Source organism: Chiloscyllium plagiosum, chromosome 4, assembly GCF_004010195.1.
Source record: "Chiloscyllium plagiosum isolate BGI_BamShark_2017 chromosome 4, ASM401019v2, whole genome shotgun sequence".
NCBI lineage: Eukaryota > Metazoa > Chordata > Chondrichthyes > Orectolobiformes > Hemiscylliidae > Chiloscyllium > Chiloscyllium plagiosum.
Window position 1 is genome coordinate 61,606,218 of NC_057713.1, and position 26,610 is coordinate 61,632,827.

A 26,610-nucleotide genomic window follows, 5' to 3' on the forward strand; every position below is an offset into this window, starting at 1 on the left:
CGGTAACTGGAGTGGGTGTGATGGTGGGGGGAATGGGGGTGGAGTCATGGTGTTCCCCTCAGGGCTCTGGGGGGCGGGGATGGTGACAATGGGATCTGTGGGGGGCGTGTCAGCAGAATGCAGGTGAGTGGCGTTGGTGGGGCGCAAGTGGTGGTGACCACGGCAGTCGGGGTGGCGGAAGTCACTGAGTGTGTGACATCAGCGATGATGTGAAGGGCGGAAGTGATGTCACGTGTGATGCATGAGGAATTGTGAGGGGTGGAAGTGGCTGTGGGAGTGGCCATGATGGGGGTGGAAGTGACATCATCAATCAGCGTGGGGGTGGCGGCTGCACCAGCTGCATGGCTAATGGCGTCCGAGCAGTTCCAGAGGCCAGGGGAATCTTCTGGAATGTTTGAGGAGTGCTGGTTATGGAGGTGGGTAGATAAAAGTTTGTTGTACTTACAGTTTTTGATGTTTGAGATGGAATTGAAATACTGTTTGTTGAGAGTATGAATTCTCCTGAGGATGTAGTACAGTGTGGGTCCTTTGCAATTCTGAGAGAGTGTGGCCCTCAGCTGAGGCAGGGCTAACTGTAGAGAGGTTAGGTGCCGGAGCATTGCTGCAAGTGTGGAGCGGAGGATCTAGAAGGAGAACTGTTGCTGGTGTTTTTGGTTAGCAAATATTTGAATCTGTAGTCTGTATTGTTTGTCTAAAGAACATGGCCTCCTGGCAATGATTTATGAGTTCTGTCCAAACTGGTCACAGATACTCATCATTCTACATGAGGGTAAATCCAAACATAAGTTGATGACATTGACTATGTACTTAGAAACTAAGAGCAGGAGTAGGCCATTCAGCCCCATGAGCTCGCTCCACCATTCAACATGATATTATTGATCCACTACCTCAACACCGTGTTCCTGCTTTCTCTCCTAACCCTGTAAAGCCAGCAAGGTTTCAACTGCATATGTCCATTGCTAGGCATTCTCGTCCCAATTGTGTTCAAATCCTTCCCAATGGACCTGGCAAATGGTTCTATATAGCACATGTACAGGACAGGGGAGAAAGTGCAGCCTTGTCCAAGAGAATTAACATTTTAAATCCAATGTGACCCCTCTTCAGAACTGAAGTGAGGCAGAAATGTGATGGGATTTACATCTAAGGAAGGAAGGTCAGGTGAAACAAAAGGGAGGGCCAGTGATTGGTGAGAGGTCAAGGTAGATTATCTAATAAAGATGTGATTGAAAAATGACAAAGGAAGTCCAGAGGAAGTGGTAACATGAGGGTCTCAGACAGCTCTATTGAAAAACATATAAACGTGATATCGACAGGCATTTTGGAAAATAAAATAAAACTGGAGATCTGAGTTTATATTCTGAGGTTGTTGAATTTGATATTCAATCCAGAAAGCTGTAAATCTGATTGGATAATGATTCCTTGGTCCTCCAGTTTGCATTGAGCTTCAGTGGTGCAGCAGCAGACCGAGAATGGAAATACGAGCATAAGAACAAGATGCTGAATTATCATGGCAAGCAGCTGGAAAGTCAGAGTCATGTGTGAGGACTGAGCAGCAATGTTCACAAAGCTGCTGCCTAGACTTCATTTAGTCTCTCCAATGTATCTCTCAGCAGCAAATATAGCAGATTATTTATTCATCTGAAAGTGTCTAGGACCTTGGGAAACCAGGAGAGTCGAGATAATGGGCCAGGTAGTCTATCTCCTATGATTGCACGTGAAAGTACTCTGGGAAAAGGGGACAAAGGCATTGTCGAGGATAGCCGATGGACCAAGATATTGCAGAGAGAATGGTCCAGTTCTAGGGATGGATTTTTCTTTTTAATCTGTTTAGGTGTAAAGAATCCTCTGGGTGTATGGTGAAAACCAGGCAAATTGAATATCCATTCAAAGTTAATTGTTCCCATTTTCTATTAATTTAGTTGGTTAGCAAATATTTGAAAGAAAAACAAAATATGTAGTCATTAGGGATCTGAAATAAAATATGAAAATGCTGGAGAAACAAAGTTGACAGTTCAACTTCAATATGACTCTTCTTGGCAACTGAAGAGAGGTGGAAATGGGATGGGGTTTATGCTCCTGACAAAGGGGCGGGGGTTTCAGTTTTTAATTTGAAGAGCCTACTTCTCCTCTGCCTTCTTCTTTCCCCTTTCAGTGCTGTTCGTGGGTCGCTGTTTATGTTCTTTCTTGGCTCAAGCTAAACATTTCACACACAGTGCAGATCCGAAACAATTCATTAATAGCCTGACAGGGAAGTAACTAGTTTCTGCAATATGTATTCAAGTGTCTTGGACTTAATGTTTCTTCACAAATTATTAGATGTTTGAAGGGAAATCTGAAAACATTTTGTAAAGTAATAAAAGGTAATATAGTTTTTTTTGGATTTCTGTTATCCACTAATGGATCATCTCAGTGCTGTTTGTCTGCCATGCTTCATCCTGAGTGCAACCATCGTCTCACATCAAACTGAACCAATCAGCGGTGACTCTGAAAGTTAGTCAGCCACTTTAGTGACATCTACTGGATGACATGTGACCTGCGTGGAAAAATAATTTCAAATACTGTATAGTATTTATTTACAGTTGGTGATAAATTTTGCCATTACTACGGCCATGTGGTATTACTCATTTAAAATACTAGTGCAAGACATGTGATACAGTCCAAGCATGCCACAACGTAAATGTACCTTGATACAGAAGCTGCAATCATTGCTACACAACCTCTACTATTGGTTTCAGCAGTCTTGCTCATTCCCTCAAGTGCCCTCTAGTGCTGAATTCTTCCCAGCTATTTTGGAACTGCAGTTTCAGTATTTCTACAAAGTGGTTAGCATCTGTGATACTGTAACAGTATGGGGTGGGTTTTCAACCAGCAAACAAGACCCATTGTGAAGAGGGTGTAACATCTGGTACATTTGCTCAAAGATACTATGTGAGACACTCGCCATTAAAGTTCCATGGTCAGGGCCAGCCATGAGGAGACTTATGTCAGGAACACAGAAACAGGACCAGACCATTCAGCCCCATGGGCATGTTCCATCATTCATGGAAATCATGGTTGTTCTGTGGCCTAACTGCCCACATTCTTGATTAAGAAAAAAAATCCATCTCAGATTTAAAATTAATAACTGATTCTGCATTCACTCTCATTTGTGGAAGAGAGTTCCAAACATCCACCACCATTTGTATTTGAAGTGGTTCCTAACATCTCTCTCAAATGATCTGTCTCTTATCCTCAGATTATGCATGCCTAAATTCTAGAATCCCCAAACAGTGGAAATAGTTTATCTTTATGATGACTTTTCCTGCTAATATCTTTGATCATATCACCCTTTAACCTAAATAACCTACCAAAAAATAGGCCTTATTTATATAATCTCTCCTCATAACTTAACCCCTGAAGTCTAGGTGTTATTCTTGTAAACCTACATTGGCTTTGGAGGAAGGACAATGTAACCTTCCTAAGTTGTGGTGCCCAGGACTGCCCACAGTAGTCCAAGTGGGGTCTAACCCGGATTTTGTATAACTGCAACATAACTTCTGCATCCATGTATTCAAGTCCATTAGATAGTAAATTCAGCATTCCATTATTTTTCTTGATTAATCTCTGCATCTGTTCATTACATTTTAAAATTCTATGCATCTGAAGCCCCAAATCTCTTGGCCATCCACTGTATTTTACTTCATACCATCTAGAAAGTCCCTGATCTATCCATTTTTGGTGCAAAATGGATAACCTCACACTTGCTTACAGTGAACTTCGTCTGCCATGTTAAAAATCACACAACACCAGGTTATAGTCCAACAGGTTTAATTGTTTTATCTATTCACACAGTCTATCAATATCCTTTTGTAATTTTATGCTATCATCCACACAATGCCAGAAATTCACTACCTTTCTGGCACGTGCTTTTCTGTCTCTCCCAATCTATATGAAATTTAAAAATCTTCTTTATTATGATGCTTGCTTTGCTATACATTTGTCTACTTTCTGTATTTATACAACACATCAGAGCTGTTATCAGGGGGTCTCTATACAATGCTTATTACAGTTTTAAATCCCTTATTGTTCCTCAGTTCCATCCACATGGTCTCCACTGAATGCTTTCCTCTTATTATATCCTCCCTCACCACTGAAATAATTTTGTTTCTAATTAGTAAGGCTTCTTCACCCCCTCTTTCAGTTTCAAACTCAATCGGTGAACCTTGTAACCTGGAATATTAATTCCCAATTTCAATGATCCTGCATCCATGTCTCAGTAATGGCCACAATATCAGAACTTCAATTTTGAATTTGTGCCTTCAGCTCATTTAGTTGTTTCCTTACACTTCATGCATTTGTACATAGATTATTTGGGTCATACATTGTGAACTATCCCTCAGCACTAGTGCTTTATTCTAACCTGCTTATTATTTCTCTTTCAATATAATCAATACACTTCTTACAGCTTTGCCATTAGCTGTCTGTACCTGAAGGAGGATTCCTGTTTATGGCATGCTTCACATGATTACAGATCCCATCGATTGATAGAGGATGTGCGAATATTTGCAGGTACTCTCCATGAGGTCCTTCGTTAGGATCAACTAGGACAAATCTAGTTGGCCAGTGGTAAATAGATTCCTTTTGTCTGGAGTCAAGAGTGTGATGCTAGAAAAGCACAGCAGGTCAGGCAGTATCCGAGGAGCAGGAGCATCGACGTTTCGACCAAAAACCCTTCATCAGGAGCACTCTGCAGTCTTTTGCAGCAAATTGTTAAGCTGATTCATGACTCTTGCGCTGTCTGTAATTTCGGCAGCTTGGAGGAAGCCCTTTGTTACATCAATATGGAATATGAATAATTGGAGCCCTTGTTTACTTGTCTGAGAGAACTGTACCTCAAGTTCTGGCTGTAGTTCAATCCAGTGCTCTTGATCTTAGGCCACCTGGTGCACAGAGGAGCAAGCACTCCAGGGAACCACTTCATGGGACTGTTGCTGAGCCTGTGGCAGCCATCAACAGTTCCAGGCAATGAGCTGTTGAGGGGTATTGTTCAGCCTAACTGCTTAATTCTTACTTGCTTCTGGGTATGTTCTTGGAGTGACAATATGTTGGTACAACATGCCTTCCATGCCACTGGCTTCAGGATGGAGTGTCTGTGTGCTGCAATGCACCATCATCTCTAGAAATGCTGCTTTAATCTGATCAATTATGTTTCATTTAATGGCTTTGGTTTCAGCAATGGCGTATTACTGGCACCCCTTATGCTACTCAGTACTGGCAAATTTCTCATTGGAATAGAAGGCTGTCAATATACCACTGGGAAGGGGGAAGCAAGGGTGAACAGGAGCTCCATCATTTTCATCAGGTAAAAATGATCCATATCTCTTGAAGAGAAGGACCTGAACTGGTAAATGGCTGAAATGAAGATGTATAAAAACTGAGAGATGCTGGAATCTCACACCAACACTTCGCCTGGCAATGCTATAGAAGTCTTCATGGAGGCTCTGAAAATAAGGAAGGAGAGGGGCACAGGACCTTTTGGGCAGAGAGCTCACCAGCAGCTGTGGTAGAAAACGTTTGTTTGTATATGGAACGTTAAAATTACTATTAAGGTTGGCATTTGCTACCCACCCGAAGGAGAAGGTGGTGCTGAGTTGCCTGTTTGAACTGCTGAACTTTACATGGTGTAGGTGCTTAAACAGAGCTGGTGCCATAATTACTAGAAATCTCAGACCATAGACGTGGCATCAATATGAAAAGAAGCTCAGCAATTCATTGGAATTGCAGACAGAAAACTCCAATTTACAATCTGCACTACTCTAGTTCAGCACAAACAAATATCACCATTGCTAGAGATTGAGCTGTCAGTCTCTACCTCAATGGGATATGCGAAAGAAAGAGGAAATTGAAAACTTGTGCAGAATAAACGCTTCTTGACAATTGCTAGGAGACAAGGCATAAACCTACAGGATGTGCAATATATTGTTGCATATAGTTATATAATCAGCAAGTGGAGAATGCCAGGGCCCATTGCTGAATTGTGCAAAGTAAGCCCTTCTATCAGTAAGCCCTGCTGCCAGGACCGAGATTGGGACTTAAACTGAATGTCTCTGGGTGGCATCTCACTGGTGGCTGCCAGTTAACAGGTTTACATCCCAATTGCAGCCAATCAAGTAAGAGGCCACCAGATCAGCAGGCTTGGCAGGATCACTATTAGACTTGACCACAGTAGAGGTTGTGGACAGAAGTGTGCTCCTCTGTGCTGAAGTGCCTTCGAAGCTAAGGTAAGTTGTTTTTCTTACTGTGCTTTGAATAGTGTCAGGGGTCACGTCTATCATCCAGAGGTGGCACAGTAAATACAATTACCATCAGAGGACCCCTGTGTGGGCTATGGAGTGGCCAAAAATTGCCAATCTCTGGGACCTTTCTGGGAGAACACCATGCTTTAACTGGCAGTCTCCCCCACACAATTGATGCATGTTCTGATGCCAGTAAAGTTTTGGGGGGTTGGGTGTGGTGAAGAAAGTGGACTTCAATTGTACACTTAATTGTTATAATTAGCTTGTCCAGCAGACAGCTGCCAAGGTTCCCATTCCATACCAGTGTCGGCAGGCGTACATCAGGATCACATTCTGAAGCCATTTCACCAGCTTGCCCACCTTCCAAGCTGTCTGCAGGGTAGCTACAAATACCTGAGGGCTAACATTAATGGTTTGGGTAGGCTCCTTGTGTCCTGCTGTAACACTTGTGACAGTCCTGCCTTGATTTGGCTGACTTCACCCACAGCCATTTTATACCAATCAGTTTGTAAATTAGCTTGAGGCAGGACAGACAAGAAGACCCAACTCTGAGAACTGCTGCACAATCAAGTGACTGGCAGCTTTGTTGTCCCAGCAACACCATCAGGAACAGTTGCCACTGTGGAGCCCATAGGCAGAGACCAGCAACAATAAGCTGAGCTGTAGCTGGACTTCAAAGTAGGTTTGGAGTCTCACTGGCAGCACCCTGGCTGCGGAGTATACTACGTGTGTGTTGCTGGTGCACTAATGTTATGAACTTTTGAAATAATTTTTGTTGTGCAAATTTTTGCGATGCCTTCCACTACCAAGGTAATTTGAGGCAGTCCTTGTACTGTTCTCAACCAAAAGTGATCACCTTCAGCACATTGATGAGTTTGTGTGATGCATGAGGATTAAGTGATTACCGCCATAACCCCATATCTCATTCACCCAATTATCTTGCAACCCTGCAATTAGGAAGAGGGAATCTGATGAAGTTGTTGTTCACCAACAATTTGCAAGGCCAGTAGCAGACAGCACCAGAGGTGGATGTAGGAGGACACAAACACGATGCCTGCAGATATTAGAGAGGTGATGGCAGAGGGGTCTGAAGCTGTCCTGGGAACTGGTCAGATTGGCCAACTAGATACAGAACCATGTGAATTTATAGCAAGTCACATACCATTGGCCTTCAAACTTTCAGCAACCCTCAAGTTTTATGTAATTGGTAACAGCCAACATGTAACAGGTAAGAATGTGGCATCTAACAGGCTGACACATATAGATACAGAAAGGAGGTGACCAATGCCCTATTTAGCTATGTTAATTACCCATGTTACCACCAATGAAGGCAGCCAGACTGCAAAGTCAGCAATCTTTGATGTTGCCACTGTGTTTCTACAAAAGCAAGGTGTCACTAAATAATGTCTGTGGCCATTAAAATGCCCTCTGAACTGTCAGCTGCAATTGTAGATTGTGAAAGGTTTTATTCCATGAAGCACACTGGTGTGTGACCACTGGAAAAGAATAACGCAGGGTCTGTGCTCTTCTCCCAACGTGCTGTCACAAAACATACATTTTGTAGAACTCACAACTCCCAGAGAGTTTTGATGCCACGGCCCAGGTTGATTGATAGATCCTCAGTGAGAAGGGCTATTCCCTGCAAACACAGCTGATGCACCAGCAAGGAAGCCTCAGAGTGAAGTAAAAGAGTTTTACAACCAACATCATGTCTCCAACAGAATTACCATTGACTGTACCATTGGGCTTCTTAAAATATACTTCCAGTGTCTTAACCAATCTGGAGAAGTTCAACATTAAATAGCATAGAGGGTAACCCAAATAGTAATGGTCTGCTTTATAGAACACGACCTATTGTAGCAACATGGACAGAGTTTGCAATAGCAGAGCATGAGGAATATTGGCCCTCCTCAGATAATGAGTTTTCTTTTTTTTCACAGCCTGAAGAGAATCCCTAAAGTCATATAATCCTTTCATTGATGTTATTGTCGTAGAGAGATAAGCAAGGGAAGCCTGGGAAAACTTGAACTATGCAATGTATATACAATAGTAATACATTTGTATGATCTTTACTTTGTTGACTGAACGCTATCACGTTCTTGAGTTATGCACCAGTCCAGCAATCTTCCCTTGCCTTGTTAAATCTAAACCTGCATCGTCTACCACCAACAACAAGATGGAGGAGGAAGGTGGAGGGGGTATGGAGTACATACTTGTTCCCTATTGCCCCTTTCTTGGCAGCTGTGAAGAGCCAGAGGTCAGCAACTTCTCCTCCTACATCTCAGCTCCCTGGTGTTCAGTGTCTGCTTGTCCTGCATGACAAAGTGCAGAGTAAGTGACATGTCAAGTAATATCTTAACTACATCCATCCCCATCATACATTCTCATCTGTTATTCACATGTAGCTTCTAAATGCAGACGCAAGGTAGCTTTCCATCTGCTTTAGCCTCAATTATCATGTGTCATTGAGACTAATCATGCATTCACTAATCTGGCCTAGCTGCTCACTTGTAAACACATATTACTGGTGATTACATGAGAAATACTGATTGAAGATGTGGGAATGGTACTTAAGCTTGGATCAGAGCAGGTAGTTGACCCATCTCCTGTACTGGATCCAAGGTTCAGATGTGAACTCATGGTTGCTCAGCTTTTCTATCACTTCCATCCAAGCTGCCTTAGTTTAAGCTGGTTGGGAAGAAGGGAGGGCTTCTGATGGCATCTTCAGGAACAAGCACCTCCCACTTTCCCGGATGGTTTGGAGGAGAACATACAGGAAGACATCATTGAACCGTGGGGCAGTTCTGCTGCAATGGTCAGACATTTGTATGACAGTTACACTGTTGTGATGTCCATGGAGTAAAGAGGTTATAAATCTCCTTGTAAAAGATAAGGCTTACTGAAAATGACCACCAAATTCCTCAGCACGAATTAAAAGGCTGCAGTTGTCTTACCAATTGCGTTATTTTTTTAATGAAAGTGTTGAATTATGCTTTTAGATATATCCATCACAGAAGTTGATAAACAAGAGGTACAAATGAAAAAGCCATTGGAAATGGGGGATTACATAGAGTCAACACTTTGGACAATAGGCACCTGTCTGTTAAACTATGAAATATGCTGAAGGAGCAGCTTTGTGTAAATGTGCACCTCAGAATGCATTGATCTTAGTAACTGATGGCTATAGGCAACAGCCACAAGAACCAATTAATCAACTCACCAGCAGGTGCTATCTAAGGCAAAGGACTGTGATCAGGAGCTGAACTGTTTGAATTGATAGTGGAGCTGACTATGGCTTCAAAAAATTGAAATCTTCCAAAAGACCTCTTGGAGAAAAGAAAGGTCAAAATGGTGGCATACAGCTAAAAGACTGAAGAGAATATGAGGCCACTGTAGCTGGACAATAGCACATTCAAGAATTGGGTGCAGCAGACCATAAGGCACATAGTCAGGAAATAGAAAGGAAACAGGTCATGTGGGAATTCAGTCTCCTGCTCCCACTGTGAAATGGAGCCATGGTTAAGTTCGCACAGAAACCACAAGTATTTACCATTCCACTGGACACTAGCAGACCAACAGCATCATGTACAGAACTCAACATGTGACTACAAACAATACCATCGTTACATCAATCATTTGCAGGAAGAACCAAAAGATAATCATGCTGAGTCAGTACATAACCTATAACATATGTACCCATGTAAACCCACCCTGCAAGTTCACCTCAAATTCACACATTGTCCTGACTTGGAATTATATTGCTGTTTCTTCATAGTCACTGAAAAAAAGTTAATTTTTAAACTCAGAATGTTTTTTGAATGCACTCAGACCATTAGCCCAGGGTTCTGACTACTAACTCAGTGACATTACCACTACACCACTATCATGCTGTTCATCCATTTCACTGGCTTCCCCTTTTGTTCTCCTTACCCTCTGTCCTTTCTAATTACTGAAAACTCCATTATATTTCTCAGTTCTCATGAAAGGTCATGGTTTCTCTCTCTGCACATGCCAATAACCTTCCTAAGTATTTCCAGGGTAGCCTGCTGCCTCACAGTGCCAGGGACCCAGGTTCGGTTCTAGCCTTGGGCGATTGTCTGTGTGGAGTTTGCACATTCTCCCCGTGTCTGCTCTGATTTCCTTCCATGGTCCAAAGATGTGCAGGTCAGGTGAATTGGCCATGCTGAATTGCCCATAGTGTTAGGTGCATTAGTCAGACGGAAATGGGTCTGAGTAGGTTACTCTTCAGAAGGTCGGTATGGATTTGTTGGGCCGAAGGTCCTGTTTCCACACTGGAGGGAATTGAATCTAAAGAAGCAATGAGTTTGAACCAATTGCTACAGTGTGGTTTGTACAGCTTCAGGCAGATATTAGCGACTCCTGCAGCAGGGACAGAATGGTGAAGCTAGAAGGATCTGAGGTCATATGGAAGTGACAGACTATTCATAGGATTAATAGGAGAATTGTATAAATGCAGAGAATTTGGATAAAAATAATCACAACAGCCAAATTATTATCTAAAGTATTATGAGATAACCTGACAAGTCCTTGTCAATCACCTCAGTCATTAAATCAGTCAATAATTTTGAATTAATTTGATTTCAAGGATATTAACTTTAACAGGAGTAGAAATAAATACAGTAACTTGGTTTGGTGCACTGATCCATTGGCCTGGATATTCTGATTGTTAGAACAGTGCAGATGGTGACTGTCAGGATTTGGAGAATCTCCAATACAGCTAGCTCTGTGGGAGTTGCTCAGTCAATTGAATTTTCTGATCGGCAATTCCTCAGCATCTGGAACCTTCCAGAAGAATCCATTAAATTCAGAGAGGCTGGAGCATTCAAACTCACTTAATAATTACCCAAGAACAGTGAGAGTGTGTTTAAAAAAAAACCTACTCTAAATGCTTGGCAACTATCAAACTGACTCCCAATTCAGTCTGGCCCTCTCCCACCGATAACCTATTGTTCCCAACCCCATGGCTCAACTCAATCCAGCTGGACCAAAACCCCCGACCATTTCCCATCCCAGCTCGCCTCAAATCTATTCTGCTGTAACCAATAATCCCAGCCCCTGAGACAATCTGGCTTGAAATGAACAAAAGTGGATAAATCTCCAGGACCTGATCAGGTGTAGCCTAGAATTCTGTGGGAAGTTAGGAAAGCGATTGCTGGGCCTCTTACTGAGATATTTTTATCATCGATAGTCACAGGTGAGGTGCCGGAAGACTGGAGGTTGGCTAACGTGGTGCCACTGTTTAAGAAGGGTGGTAAGGACAAGCCAGGGAACTATAGACCAGTGAGTCTGATGTTGTGGTGGGCAAGTTATTTGAGGGAATCCTGAGAGACAGGGTGTACATGTATTTGGAAAGGTAATGAATGATTAGCGATAGTCAACATGGTTTTATGCGTGGGAAATTGTGTCTCACATACTTGTTGAGTTTTTTGAACAAGTAACAAAGAGGATTGATGAGGGCAGAGCGGTAGATGTGACCTATACGTACTTCAGTAAGGTGTTCGACAAGATTCTCCATGGGAGACTGGTTAGCAAGGTTAGATCTCACGGAATACAAGGAGAACTAGCCATTTGAATACAGAAGTGGCTCAAAGGTAAAGACAGAGGATGGTGGTGGAGGGTTGTTTTTCAGGCTGGAGGTCTGTGACCAGTGTAGTGCCACAAGGATCGGTGCTGGGTCCACTATAGTTAATCATTTATACAAATGATTTGGATGTGAGCATAAGATGTATAGTTAGTTAAGTTTGCAGATGACACCAAAATTGAAGGTATAGTGGACAGCGAAGAAGGTTACCTCAGATTACAACAGGATCTTGATCAGATGAGAAGTGGTAGATGGAGTTTAATTTAGATCAATGCTGCATTTTGGAAAAGCAAATCATAGCAGGACTTATATACTTAATGGTAAGGTCCTCAGGAGTGTTGCTGAACAAAGAGACCTTGGATTGCAAGTTCATAGCTCCTTGAAAGTAGAGTCGGTAGATAGGATAGTGAAGAAGGTGTTTGGTATGCTTTCCTTTATTGGTCAGAGCATTGAGTATAGTAGTTGGGAGGTCATGTTAGGCTGTACAGGACATTGGTTAGGCCACTGTTGGAATATTGCATGCAATTCTGGTCTCCTTCCTATTGGACAGATGTTGTGAAACTTCAAATGGTTCAGAAAAGAGTTACAAGGATGTTGCCAGGATTGGAGGATTTGAGTTATAGGGAGAGGTTGAATAGGCTGGGGCTATTTTCCCTGGAACATCAGAGGCTGAGGGATGACATTATAGAGATTTATAATATCATGAGGGACATGGATAGGATAAGTAGACAAAGTCTCTTCCCTGGGGTGGAGGAGTCCAGAACTAGAAGGCATAGGTTTAGGGTGAGATGGGAAAGATATAAAAGAGACCTAAGGGGCAATGTTTTCATGCAGAGGGTGGTACATGTATGGAATGAGCTGCCAGAGGAAGTGGTGGAGGCTGATACAATTCCAACATTTAAAAGGCATCTGGATGGGTCTATGAATAGGAAGGGTTTAGAGGGATATGGGCCGGGTGCTGGCAGATGGGACTAGATTGGGTTGGGATATCTGGTCGGCATAGACGAGTTGGACAGAAGGGTCTGTTTCCGTGCTTTACATCTGTATGACTTTATGACTCTATCTGAGCCCTCTGATATACCTAAGCAGAGGTCCACTTACCTGGCACCCCCTCCCCCTCTCCTACTTGGAACACTACTCTTTGACCTGCCTCACCCAACTGCTACCTTTCCCTCTCACTAACACACATAGCATTTTTTTCTGTCAAAGTATTTTTAACTTCTGAAATATGGCAACAGTGGTATCTTCATGTGCAACACTACTTTTGTACATTTTTTTCACTCATTCACAGGATAAGGGCATCACTGGCTCGGCCTACATTTACTGCCCATCCCAGAGGACAGTGAAGAGTCAACCACATTGCTATGGGTCTGGGGTCACATGTAGTCTAGACCAGGAAAGGATGGCAGTTTCCTTCATTAAAGGACATTAATGAGCAGATGAGTTTTTCCAACAATCGACAATGACTTTATGGTCATCATTAGGCTCTTAATTTTAGATTTTTATTGATTTTAAATTCCACCATCTACCATGGTGGAATTTGAACCTGGGTTCCCCAAAGATTACTTGGATCTCTGAATTAACAGTCCTGCGATAATACTTTCAGGCCATTACCACCCACTTCACTGCCCTGAACTGCTCCCTGTTTAACTCCCGCCGATGCATTTATGGATGTAGGTTTGCTCACTGAGCTGGAATTTATGCATTTATGACTGGACCGAGTCAGAATCTTAGTTGTGAAAATTGATGCCAGGTAAATGGGTAATTTTAAAGAAGAGTACAGTAATTGCAATATTTGGGCCGTTATCTCCATGTGCCTGCAGACCAAGCAGTTGACCTTGTAAAAGAATTCATTTTTCTGAAAACATAACTGTGGAATTCTGAGAAAGTGTGTTGAAATATGCTTGCCTAAGGGAAAAAAAATCTAAATGCAACCTAAGAAACAATCAATGTGTTAGATTTAAAAGAAAAGCATAACAGAATGATCACGTGGGAAGCAGACTCAGAGTCAGTACTTCTTCCCCCACTTTAAATCGAGGGGTGGTGTTAGTTAGCTGAGCAGCTGGCTTCTGGCCAGAATGATGTCAGCCGTGTGGATTCAATTCCTGCAGTGACTGAGGTTACCATGAGGGCCTCTCCTTCATGACTTTGCTCCTTGCCTGAAGCACAGTGACCCTGAGGTTAAACCACCATCTGTTGAATCTCACGAATGAAAGCAGCCTGATAGTCTGGTAGAAAGACTCAGAAAGAAAGGAGGAGAACACAGCCCCATCTATATCAACAGGACTGAGGCTGAGACGGTGGAGACCATCAAGTTCCTCAGATTGACGACAACAGACAATCTGTCCTGGACTTCCCACATGGATGCAATGATCAAGAAAGCACAACAATGCTCATCTTTCTCAGGCGGCTCAGAAAGTATGTCCATAAGGACCCTCACCAATGTTTACAAATGCACCGTTGAAAGCATACTGTGCAAGTGCATAAAGGCCTGATGCGACAACTGCTCTGCCAGTTGTAAGAAACTACAAAAGGTGGTGTGCTTAGCCCAGACCATCACAGAAGTCAACCTTCCATCCATGGACTCCATTTACATGGCTTGCTGCTGCAAGAAGAGTGCCAACATCATCAAAGGCCCATCACACCCTGGCAATGATCGCCTATAACCTTTTCTGTCAGGTTGAAGATTCAGAAGCCTGAACACATGTACAAGCAGGTTCAGGAACTGTTTCTTCCCAGCCATTAATAGACTGTTGAATGGACTATCCAGCATTAAAGAGTGCAAATTTCTCCTGTGCTCTTCCCATTTTCATAACCTGCTTCCTGTAACAAGGTCACCAAAACTGAACACAATATTCCAAGTGCAGCCTCATCAACATCCTGTAAAACTACAACATAACTTCCCAACTTCTAAGCTCAGTGCCCTGATTGATGAAGGCCAGTGTGCCAAAAGCCTTCTTCACTGCCCTGTCTAACTGTGACTCCACTTTCAGGGAACTGTGAACCTGAACTCCAAAATCTCTTTGTTCCACTACACTCCTTAAGGCCCTACCATTCACCATCTGACTTTCCAAAATGCAAGACCTCACATTTATCTATATTAAACTGTATTTGCCATTTCTCAGCCCACTTCACTAGTTGATCAAGGTTCTGCTGCAGTTTCTGAGAACCTTCCACACTGTCCACGATACCACCTATTTTAGTGTAATCAGAAAACTTACTCATCATGCCTTGTACATTCTCATCCAAATCATTGATACAGATAACAGTAATGGGCCCAGCACTGACCCCTGAGGCAGTCCACTAGTCACAGGCCTTTAGTCTGATAAGCATCCTTCCACGATTATCCTCTGCTTCCTACCATCAAACCAATTGTGTATCCAATTTGCCAGCTCGCCCTGGATTCCATGCGATCTAACCTTCCAGGGCAGCCTATCATGTGGAACCTTATCAAAGGTCTGACTGAAATCCTTATTGACTATGTCTACTACCCTGCCTCATCAACTTTCCTGGTCACCTCCTCAAAGAACTCTAACAAATTTATGAGGCATGATCTCCCACTCACAAAGCCATCCTGACTACTCCTAATCAAACCCTGCCTTTCCAAATACATGTATACCTCATTCCTCAGAATCTTTTGAAGTAACTTACCCTCTGCCTGCAAACAAACTATTCCTATCAATCCTTGCAAGCTCCTGTCTAATTCCACCAAGATTCGCTTTGCCCCAATTTAGAACTTGAACCTTTGGACCAGTTTTATCCCTCTCCATAGCTATTCTAAAATTTATAGAACTACGGTCACTGGTTCCAAAATGCTCCCCCACTGTCAACTCAGTCACCTGTCCTGCTCTATTTCCCCAAAATAGGTTAAGGTTTGCCCATTCCCGAGTAGGGCCCCCTATGTACTGCTTGAGGAAACTTTCCTGAACGCACTTAACAAATTCTACCCTATCTAAGCCCTTAATGCTCTGGCAGTCCCAGTCCATGTTAGCAAAAATAAAATTCCCCACTAAGAAACCCTATTGCTCCTACAAGTCTCCCCAATCTCCCTGTATATTTGTTCCTCTAATCCCTGTTGATTATTTAAGGGCCTTTGGTACAGCCTTAATAGCGTCAGTTTCCCATTCTTATTTCTTAGCTCCATCCACAAAGCCTCACTGGTTGATCCTTCAGTTATTTCATCACTGATTACTGCTGGGATACTCATCTTAATGAAAAATGCAACTTCCCCCTCCTTCCACCACCTCCTTCCCATCTGAAGCATCTGTACCTTGGCACATTAAGCTGTCAGTCCTGTCTCTCCCTTAGCCTTATTTCTGTAATGGCTATAATATCCCAGTAACACATACCTATCCATGCCCTGAGTTCAGTGGCCTCACCTGCCAGATCTCTTGCATTGAAATAGATGCAATTTAATCCAACAGGCAATCCTTGCTCCCTGTCATGACCCAGTCTGACCTACCTCTTGAACCTTCTATTTCTGATTACTGTATCTCCTTCAAGCCTTGCACTTGCCTCCCTGCTGTTGAGGATCCCACAACCTTCTCGCACCACCCCCTATCTAGTTTAAACCCTCCCTTGTGGCACTAGTAAACCTGGCTGCCAAGATATTGGTCCCCCTCCGGTTCAGGTGCAAGTCATCTCTCTTGAACAGGTCACTTCTGCCCCAGAAAAGATCCCAATGATTTGAATCCCTGCCCCCTGCACCAATTCTTTCACCACACATTCATCTGCCATATCCTCCTGTTCTTACCCTCACTAGCACATGGCACTGGAAATAATCTGGGGATTAATCAGGTTCTGGTTTTTAACCTTTTTCCTAGCTCTTTATAATCACTCCACAGGATCTCATCCCTATTTCTACTTATGTCATTTGTACCAATGTGCACATGGCTTCTGGCTGTTCACCCACTCCCTTGAGAACGTTCTGTAGCTGCTCTGAGACATCCCAGACCCTGGCACCTGGAAAATAACGCACAATCCTGGATTCCTGTTTGTGGCCACAGAGTCTCCTAGCTGATCCCGAACTATCGAGTTTCCTATCACTAAGGTCCTCTTTACGTTTACCCTTTTCCGTTGTGCCCCAGTCATAGTGCCACCAACCTGGCTACTGCTGCTTTCCCCGAATGGTAATCCCCTAACAGTATCTAAAATGGCATATTTGTTTTCGAGGGGATTAGTCACATAGGATTCCTCCGCTCTCTGTCTACTCCCTTTGCCTTTCTTGGTAGTCACCCAGCTGCTCTCCACCTCACTAAAACTTTTATCTATGAAGTAATCAGTATCTCGGAATCTTTAACAAGATTAATTCAGGACTGCAACCTTTAAGCTTGTGTAAGACCTCAGCCAAACTGAGAATGGACATTGGGGAACCACTGTAAATTAAAAGTATGACATTGGTTCTGGTCTTCTATGAGAAGCAATTGGTGCAGTTACCACTGATGTTAGTAAAAGGCTTGGGTTCCAAGTTTCTTGAGGCGGAATTCATTGAGAAAGATTCACCTCGATTGGCTCAACACTTTTGGATTGGAAAATAGTTACCTCAGTGAAGTCCTACTCTTTTCCGAGATGAGCTTGGGACTATCAAAGAGGTCAAAGCCACTTTTCATGTTGACTAGATGGAATTCCGAGATTTTGCAAGGCCCGCCCGGTGCCATTTACCTTAGTGGGCAAAAGTAGAGGCAAAGATCAGGAGGCCAGAAAGCGAAGAACTCAGTGCAGTTTGTAGAATGGGCAGCACCAGTCGTACCGGCTGTGAAGCCTGACAGCTTGGTTCACCTTCGTGGAGATTTTAGGCGAACGGTAAACCACTTCTCGCAGCTGGATAAATACCCGAACCCTCGCATAGAAGACTTGTATGGGAAGTTGGCCAGAGTGGGGGGGTTAGCAGGGGAGCTGTCCATTACAAAGCTGGACACGAGCCACACCTACCTGCAACTGCAACTTGAAGAGGAGCCCCAGAAATACCCTACAATTAATACCCATGAGGATTTATCAATATACAAGGCTGCCACCTGGGATATCATCAGCCTGAGTCCTTTTCCAGCAGACAGTTGACACAGAATGAAACTGTGCTTGTTACCAGGAGGCTGGGAACAGGTTGATTAGAAAAATATAAAATTGTGGTTGTTGGTTAGGTGACTTTGTAATTAAATACAAAACTGGGTAAAGATCAGGTCCAATTCCATCCTTCACCGAGTAACCTTCTGAAATAGAACAGAGTAACAGTGAATGGTTACCTGACAATGAGGGTTGCAAGTTCAGAAGGAACATTTCAGAAAGACAATTGCAATCTTAGCCATTGTGATACTGGTGTAAATTGTGATAGATGATTACCCTGTTTAACCCTTCTGAATGTAAGAATAGAATGGATGTACAGACACAGGTTAAATCACTACCAAAGTTGAATCAAGGCATGGCCTTGACACTTTCTGCAAGAAGTAATAACTGAATAAAAGAGACCAGGAACATTGGGGAATATGTCATAGACCTGAAATGTCTATTCAAAAGACTGACATGATTCAGTTTCTTTTTTCCTATATCAGTGTTCATGACTTACATTCCTAGATTGAGCAAAAGTGTTTCATGTAGATAAGTACTTGGTTTAATCTGGTTTGAAGAGTCATCAGATGTGAAAGGTTGATTCTGTTTTCCTTTCCACAGGTACTGCCAAACCTGCTAAGTTTTTCTAGCACTTTGTTTTTCTTTCATATTTCCAGTATTTTGCTTTTATATGGTTTTAAATAAATGTGGATGAAAACATCTTTTGCAAATTTGGCTATTCTAACAGAAGACAAAATTGGAACAAAAATAAGAAGTGAATGAATGCCTAAGAAAAAGTCATATGTGTGTTTCAAAGTATTATTATACAATGAATGTCCAAAGTGGGGAAGCAAGGTCTTTTCAAAGACACCTGACAAAGAGGATCCCAAGGAGGATGAAGATAATGACTGCTGTGAATGTATTATACTGGTCTCAAGCAGTTGTAGTTACAGAATCATTTCACTTCACAATCCAAATTGTGCTTGCACTTTAACAGTCTGAGGCGCAGCTGGAGAATGTTATCTTGTTTCATTCGGTAGTGAGGAACAATGCAATATTAAGTAATTTTAAAGAACAATAACAAATTTCTCAAGAAATTCAGCAGGCCTGGCAGAATCTGTGGGGACAAAACAGAGTTAATGCTTCAAGTCCTGTGACTCTTCCCAACAGATTCCAGATGCAAAACGTTAACACTGTTTCCATCTCACAGGTGCTGCCAGACCAGCTGAGTTTCTTCAGTAATTTCTGTTTTTGTTTCAGATCTCCAGCATCCGCAGTTCTTGTTTTAATTTCAAAGGACATCTTATTTTAGCTTTGATGATGACAACTTATTGATGGCAATAAACAGAGTTGTAATTCAATGTAAACTAACTGGTTTGGGTATATGAATAGGAAGGGTTTGGAGGGATATGGGCCGGGCGCTGGCAGGTGGGACTAGATTGGGTTGGTATATCTGGTCGGCATGGATGGGTTATTATGGAAATTTCATATGTAAACTGGCCTCCATACACCTGCTATTGAAAAAGAGTCAGCCTTGGAAATGGTCACGTAGCCAAGAAGCAGTAGTTAAGGAAATGAAAAAGCAGCTATCATTATCAAGCGAGATCTGGTGCTGACATGCAATACCTCCCTGTATGGTATCGGGGTAGTGTCGGCTCACCAGTGGCCCAATGGAGAGGAGTTCCCAATAATGTTTGGTTCCTGGACTCTGGCTGATGCCAATTGCAAGTATGCCCAGATGGAGAAGGAATATATAGTGGTTGTCTTTGGTGTGAGAAGGTTCCACCAGTACCTTTACGGACGAGAATTTGTCATAGTGACAAATTACAAACCTCTGCTAGGGCTACTGAAGGATGACAAGGTGGTACCACCCATAGCTTCAGGTAGAATTCAGCATTGGGCCCTTATTCTCAGAGCATACAAGTACAGGTTAGAACACCATCCAGGAAGCCAAGAGTCCAAAGTGGATGCCTTAAGCTGCTTCCCATATACACCATTCCAGTCACCGTGTACAATATCCGACTGTGGACATAAAAATATCCTGGGTTGAAAATGTGGCGCTGGAAATGCACAGCAGGTCAGGCAGCATCTGTGGAGAAGGAGAATCGACATTTCGGGCATAAGCCCTTCATCACCTGAAACATCGATTCTCCTGCTCCTCGGATGCTGCCTGACCTGCTGTGCTTTTCCAGCGCCACACTTTTAACTCTGATTCTCCAGCATCTGCAGTCCTCACCTTCTCATAAATATATCCTGTCCTAGCGAAACTGAAACAGTTGGTAGTAATGGGTAAAATAGAAGGGCCATTGCAACCAAAATTGAAACCTTTTTGGACCTGGTGAGACCAGATTACCATTCAGGGCATCATATTACTGTGGGCAGCAAGGGTGATTGTCCCAAGTAAAGATCGCCACCTTTACTCGGGACAACTCCACCTGGGTCATCCAGGGGTTTCCAAGATGAAGATGCTGGCAAGCAGCTATGTCTGTTGGCTACGGGTGGATGCCTAGATAGCTGCTGAAGTGGGGCTGTGCTCAGAGTGCCAACAAGGACAAAAACTGCCACCAGCAGCTCCCCACATTCATGGGAATGGCTGGGTAAACTCTGGAGTAAGTTGTATAGAGACTATGCCGGTCCTTTCATGGGCTCAATGTTCCTGGTCATTGTGGACAACCATTCAAAGTGGTTGGAAGTGCATAACGTTTGTTCATCAAACTCAGGGATGATGACTAATAAGCTGTGAGTATCGTTCGCGATACACAGGCTCCGGGAAGTATTGATCATGGACACTGGGAATTTATCAGCAGAGAATTCTATTATTTCCTAAAGTATAATGGCATTTGGTCATCCATCCATCCATTGTCCAATTGTCTGGCAGAAAGAGCAGACCAAATGTTGAAGGCTGCCTTAAGGAAGCAACCTACAGCATCAATTAATACCAAACTATCCCACTTCCTGTTCAGTAGGACCACCCTACATGCAACAATAGGGATAGCTCCAGCAGAGTTACTGATGGGGAGAAGACTCCACACCAGGCTAAACCTGATAGTTCCAGACCTGAGGGGGAGGGGTGGGGAGGGGGAGGCTGAAATGGCAGCAGGAACACCAATGCTGGTCAAATGCCTCCTCTAAGTGAGAGAGACAGTTTAATTTCAGGCATGAAGTTTGGTGCCAGAACTATGGAAATGTCCCTGTGTGAGTACAAGGCGAGGTTGACATGAGGTCAGGTCCCTTGGGTCTGTGATACAGTGCAGAACAAACATGTGGATCGTCTGAATGTTGTTACCTCACAAACAGGGCAGGAACAAAACATACCTGGCCCTTCAGAACAACCCAAAGGCCTTGCAGAAATTGCAGGTGCTCCCCCTCAGATAAGGGGATCAAACTCTTCATGGTACTTTAGGTTTAGTTTTAGGTATAATTTTAGCAAGACCTCTCTATTTTTGCAGACTGCTCCCTTTGAAATAAAGGCCAAGAGCAATTTGCCTTCACTATTACCTGCTGAGCTCAGCCTCTCCATTTATATGAGTTCATTTTAAATAAATCAGCCACCAGAAGAATAATTCCATATGAATATGAATAGAAATAGTTTATCAAATGCAAAAACCATGAACTCATCACAAATCAGGCTCCAGAACAGCATCAAACATGAAGCACATTTTAATAGCAGATCCAAATGTTTCCTTCGTGAGGGTAAAGAAAGGATTTGGCTTTTGTTGGGGCGTGTGGAAATCTGGCAGATCAGATATTGTCCATCATTAAATTGGTTGATTGAATCAAGGGTGATCCATGTCGAAAGGAATCTGAACCACTGTAAGTCAGAGTAGGTGAGAACATCAGGTTCCCATCCATTAAAGACATGACTAAACCATTTGTTGCAACAATGCATGCATGATCATTTGTTAGGAGAAGCTTGGAGATACTAAATGCAATGGTGTAAACTTGGGCTGCTAGTCTAGGAAATAAAGTTTCCTCGATACCATTGCCACCTGAAGAAGAGCAGAAGATGCTTCTGAGATGCTCCAGGCACAAGAGATGGCCCTGGTCCAGTATACATCGTCCGTGTCTGAGTGCAAGGTGGAGGAACCAAACCTGGGGTGAAAGCATTGCAACAGAAAGACCAGGCCTCCATCCCCGGACTTAGTGGGTAGGGACGTAGTGACTGGAACCAAGTGGACCTTGTTAACTCAGAAGTTCTTGATTGGGTTTGTTAAACTACTGCTCCTTGGATGCTGCCTGAACTGCTGTGCTTTTCCAGCACCACTCTAATCTGGACTCTGGTTTCCAGCATCTGCAGCCCTTGTTTTAACCCTTTGTTAAACTGGGCCAATCAAGAAAGCCTTTTGCTGACCAATATAACCAGGAGGTTTTGAGCGGCTGGCGATGGGGAGGTCTGTAGCTACCAGGGTGACCAGGGTCAGGGATGTGCTGGGTGGCAGAGGCCTGGGCTGGATGCTGCCGCAGGATTTGGCAAGCAGGATGGTGGTAGACATCCAGTTCGTGGCCACCGCCATCCAATGCCTTAAAACGGTGGTACCTAAACCAGACATTAGGTGTGCGGTGGAATCCCGCCTGCTCGTCGCCCTGCCTGGACTGAATTTCACATTGACCCCAGGATCCTGTACCTCCCATGGGAGCCTATGCCCCACAGCCTGAGCCACCTCCGGAGTTTCAGTTTTGTCCCCTGCAGGGAAGTAAAACAGCGACCCTTTATCGACTGCTGCACACCATCCACCTCTTTTCCTTCATCCACCGTCGGACATGCCTGGCTCGCCCATTTACCATCGGGCGGTGAGGATCGCCAGTGGAGGAGTCTCTACGCAGGAGTCCTCTCCCTTTCTCTCAGGGATCTGGGGTGGAGGGTGTTGCACGCAGCGGTCCCCTGCAACTGCATATTTCATGGTCTCCTAGTCCAACTGCTTGTTCTGTGGTGCTGTAGAGTCTGTGGACCATGTACATATGGGGTACGGGCATTTGCACTCCCTTTTTAGTTTTCTAGAGAACCTTCTCTGCTTTTGGCTGCATTTCAGTCCCACGCTACTAATCTTTGGGCACCCAGTGCGGAGGGGGGAGGGTAGGTCAGATGGACCTCCTCGTGGGTCTGTTCCTGGCCCTGGCCAAACTGGCCATAAACAGGTCTAGGCAATGGGTCGTGGAGGGGGTTGATGATCGATTGCCTATCCCTCTTTCGCGGCTACTTCTGAGCCTGAGTGTCCCTGGAGAAGGAGCATGCGGTGTCTACCAACTCCCTCGAGTTGTTCAGGGAGAGGTGGGCACCGCAGGGAGTGGAGTGTTTTATTTCCCCCTCCAACTCTAATTTAATTTAATCCCAGCCCTCCCCGTCACTGTTTGATCACGCAGCATTGCCCTTTGATGTGAAGGGCACTGTTTGTCACTGGCCACTCGGGTGTTTCCTTTCTTCCTAATGGTGGAAACTGAATAAAGATGTAAACACCTGTTATTCTTCACTGTATCTTACACTTGCACACACACGACATGGGTGCTGGGGAAAAATATGCACTAGTGCTGTTAGGCAGTAATGTGGGGGTTAGGAAAAGAAAAAATATACATAACCAGGAGATCCTCAGTTTAGGGAACAGACCCTGAGCTGGCTGAGAGAAAAATACAAAAATATAACCAGGAGATATTGAGTGGCTGGTGAAAGGGAGAGCTGTGACTGCAGGGGTGACCAGGGTCAGGGATGTGCTGGGTGGCAGGGGCCTGGGCTGGATGCTGCCACAGGATTTAGCAAGTAGGGCAGGGGTACACATCCAGTTCGCAGCCATCGCATTCCAACGCCTTAAAATGGTGGTGCTCAGACCCGACATTAGTGTGCCGTGGAATCCCGCCTGTGCGTCCCCCTGCCTGGGCTGAATTTCACATTGGCACAAGGATCCTGTACCTCCCATGGGAGCCTGTGCCCCACAGCCTGAGCCACCTCCAGAGTTTCAGTTTTGTTCAGGGAGCTGCTCGGGGAGAGGTGGGCACCGCAGGGAGTGGAGTGTTCTATTTCCCCCTGCAACTCTATTTTGATTTGATCCTTCCCCTCCCCCTCACTTTTTTTGATCACACAGCATTGACATTTATCGAGAAGGGCACAGCTTGTCGCTGGCCTCAGGTGTTTCCTTTCTCTCTGGTGGTGGAAACTGAATAAAAATTTATACACCTGTTGTTTTTCACTGTGTCCTACACCTGCACACACACGATATGGGTGCTGGGGAAAAATAAGCACTAGCGCCCAGCCAGCACAGAGTCCGTTCCCTGAAATGAAGAGATTTAATCTGCTTATACTTTTTTATACTGCACTGTGCTGGGGTTATTTTTAATAAAAGTTATAAACAGGAGGTTAGATCTCTTCACTTCAGGGAATGGACTCTGTGCTGGCTGGGCCATAGTCAGTGTGTTACTAAAAAAAAAGAGAAAAATAGAACCAGGAGGTTTTGAGTGGCTAGTGAAGGGTAGAGCTGTGGCTGTGAGGGTGACCAGGGTCAGGGATGTCTGGGTGGCAGAGGTCTGGGCTAGTTGCTGCCGCAGGATTTGGCAAACAGGGCAGGGGTAGACATCCAATTCGCGGCCACCGCCATCCAATGCCTTAAAACGGTGGTGCTCAGACCCAACATTGCGCAGCAGTTGGAGGATGCTCAGATATGCAGTGGAATCCCATCTGCGCGTACCTGTGTCCGGACAGAATTTCACATTGTCCCTAGGATCCTATACCTCCTGCGGGACCCTGTGCCCCACAACCTGAGCCACCTCCAGAATTTTAGTTTGTCTCTTTTAAAGATGTAAATTGGTGAGCCCTGTACAGAGTACTGCTGCACACCACCCACCTCTCCTCCTTTATCCATCGTTTGGACATGCCTTGATGTGTTCATATGCTGCCATGTGGTGGAGAGCCCCAGTGGAGGGCTCTCTACATGGGAGTCCTTCCTCTTTCCCTTGGGGCTCTGGGGTGGAGGGTGTTGCATGCAGCAGTCCAATGCAATTGTACCTTGCAGTGGTTCATGGATTCCCAGCCCAAACTTTGAACTGTGGTGCTGCGGAGTCTGTGGATCGAGTATATATGCAGAGTGGGCATCTGCGCTCTCTTTTTGGTTTTCTTAAAGATCTTCTTTTATGTTTTTGGTTGCACTTCAGCCCCATGCTCCTGGTCCTTGGGCACCCGGTGCATAGAGGGAGGGCAGGACAGAGGAGCTTCTTGTGGATCTGCTCCTGGGCCTAGCCAGGCTGGCTATTAACATGTCCAAGCAGCAGACTATTGAGGGGGTCAATATGGCCGCTGCCTTCCCCTCTTCAACGGTTATGTTTGGGCATAGAGTCATAAAAGTTATACAGACTCCCCCATCTCCTGCAGCTCCACATAGAACACAGAACATGACAGGGCAGTACAGGCCCTTCGGCCCTCGATGTTGTGCTGACCTGTGGAACCAATCTGAAGCTCATCTAACCTACAACGTACCATTCTAGTCCATATGCCTATCCAATGACCATTAAAATGCCGTTAAAGTTGGCAAGTCTACTACTACTGCAGGCAGTGCATTCCAGGCCCCTATTACTCTCTGAGTAAAGAAACTACCTCTGACATCTGTCCTATATCTGTCACCCCACAATTTAAAGCTACTGATGTTTCAAGCAAGAGCCCTTCATCAGGAAACGTTGATTCTCCTGCTCCTTCTATGCTGTCTGACCTGCTGTGCTTTTCCAGCTCCACGCTGTCAGGTTTTGCACCTTCTCGAGGAGGTACATCCATATTCTGAATCAGAAAATTCTCTTGTACACACTTAAAAAATTCCTCTCCATCTAATCCCTTAACACTATGGCAGTCCCAGTTTATGTTTGGAAAGTTAAAATCCCCTATCATAACCATCCTATTATTCTTACTGATAATCTATAATATAATCCTAATAAGGTGATTATCCTTTTCTTATTTCTCAGTTCCACCCAAATGACTTCCCTAGATGTATTCCCAGGAATATCCTCCCTACGTACAGTAGTATGATCCCTTATCAAAAACGCCACTCCCCCTCCTCTCTTGCGCCCCTTTCTGGCCTTCCTGCAGCATTTGTATCCTGGTACTTGAAGCTGCAAGTCCAGTCCATTCCTGAGCCACATTGTTGTAATTATTATGATATCCCAGTCCAATGTTCCTAACCATGGCCCGAGTTCATCTGCCTTCCCTGCTAGGCCTCTTGCATTGAAGTAAATACAGATTAATTGATCAGTCCTACCTCGTTCTTCTTGTTCCTGCCTGTTCTGACAGTTTGACTCACTTCTTTTCTCAACTGTACCAGTGTCAGATTGATCTCTTTCCTCACTATTTCCTTGAGTCTCATCCTTCTCCATCTTATCCTCCACAGTAGGCTATTGTACAAAATGCGGAAGGATGGGATTGTGGAAGATACAGCAGTTTGGATCAGTAATTGGCTTGTTAAAAGAAGACAGAGGGTGGTGGTTAATGGGAAATGTTCATCCTGGAGTCCAGTTGCCAGTGGTGTACTGCAAGGGTCGATGTTGGGTCCACTGCTGTTCGTCATTTTTATAAATGACATGGATGAGGGCTTCGAAGGGTGGGTTAGTAAATTTGCAGATGACACTAAGGTCAGTGGAGTTGTGGATAGTGACGAAGGATGTTGCAGGTTACAGAGAGACATAGATAAGCTGCAGAGCTGGGCTGAGAGGTGGCAAATGGAG

General features: G+C 44.2%; 1 long non-coding RNA gene across 2 annotated transcripts in view; it reads right to left on the reverse strand.

Moving 5' to 3' along the window:
• The window catches only part of LOC122549085, a 46,135-nt gene that overhangs the window by 7,240 nt on the left and 12,285 nt on the right, over window positions 1-26,610 (reverse strand). For both annotated transcript variants that reach the window (XR_006311405.1, XR_006311404.1), the window contains exon 3: window positions 8,489-8,587. This is a non-coding gene — a long non-coding RNA (uncharacterized LOC122549085). The remainder of the gene's footprint in view (window positions 1-8,488; window positions 8,588-26,610) is intronic.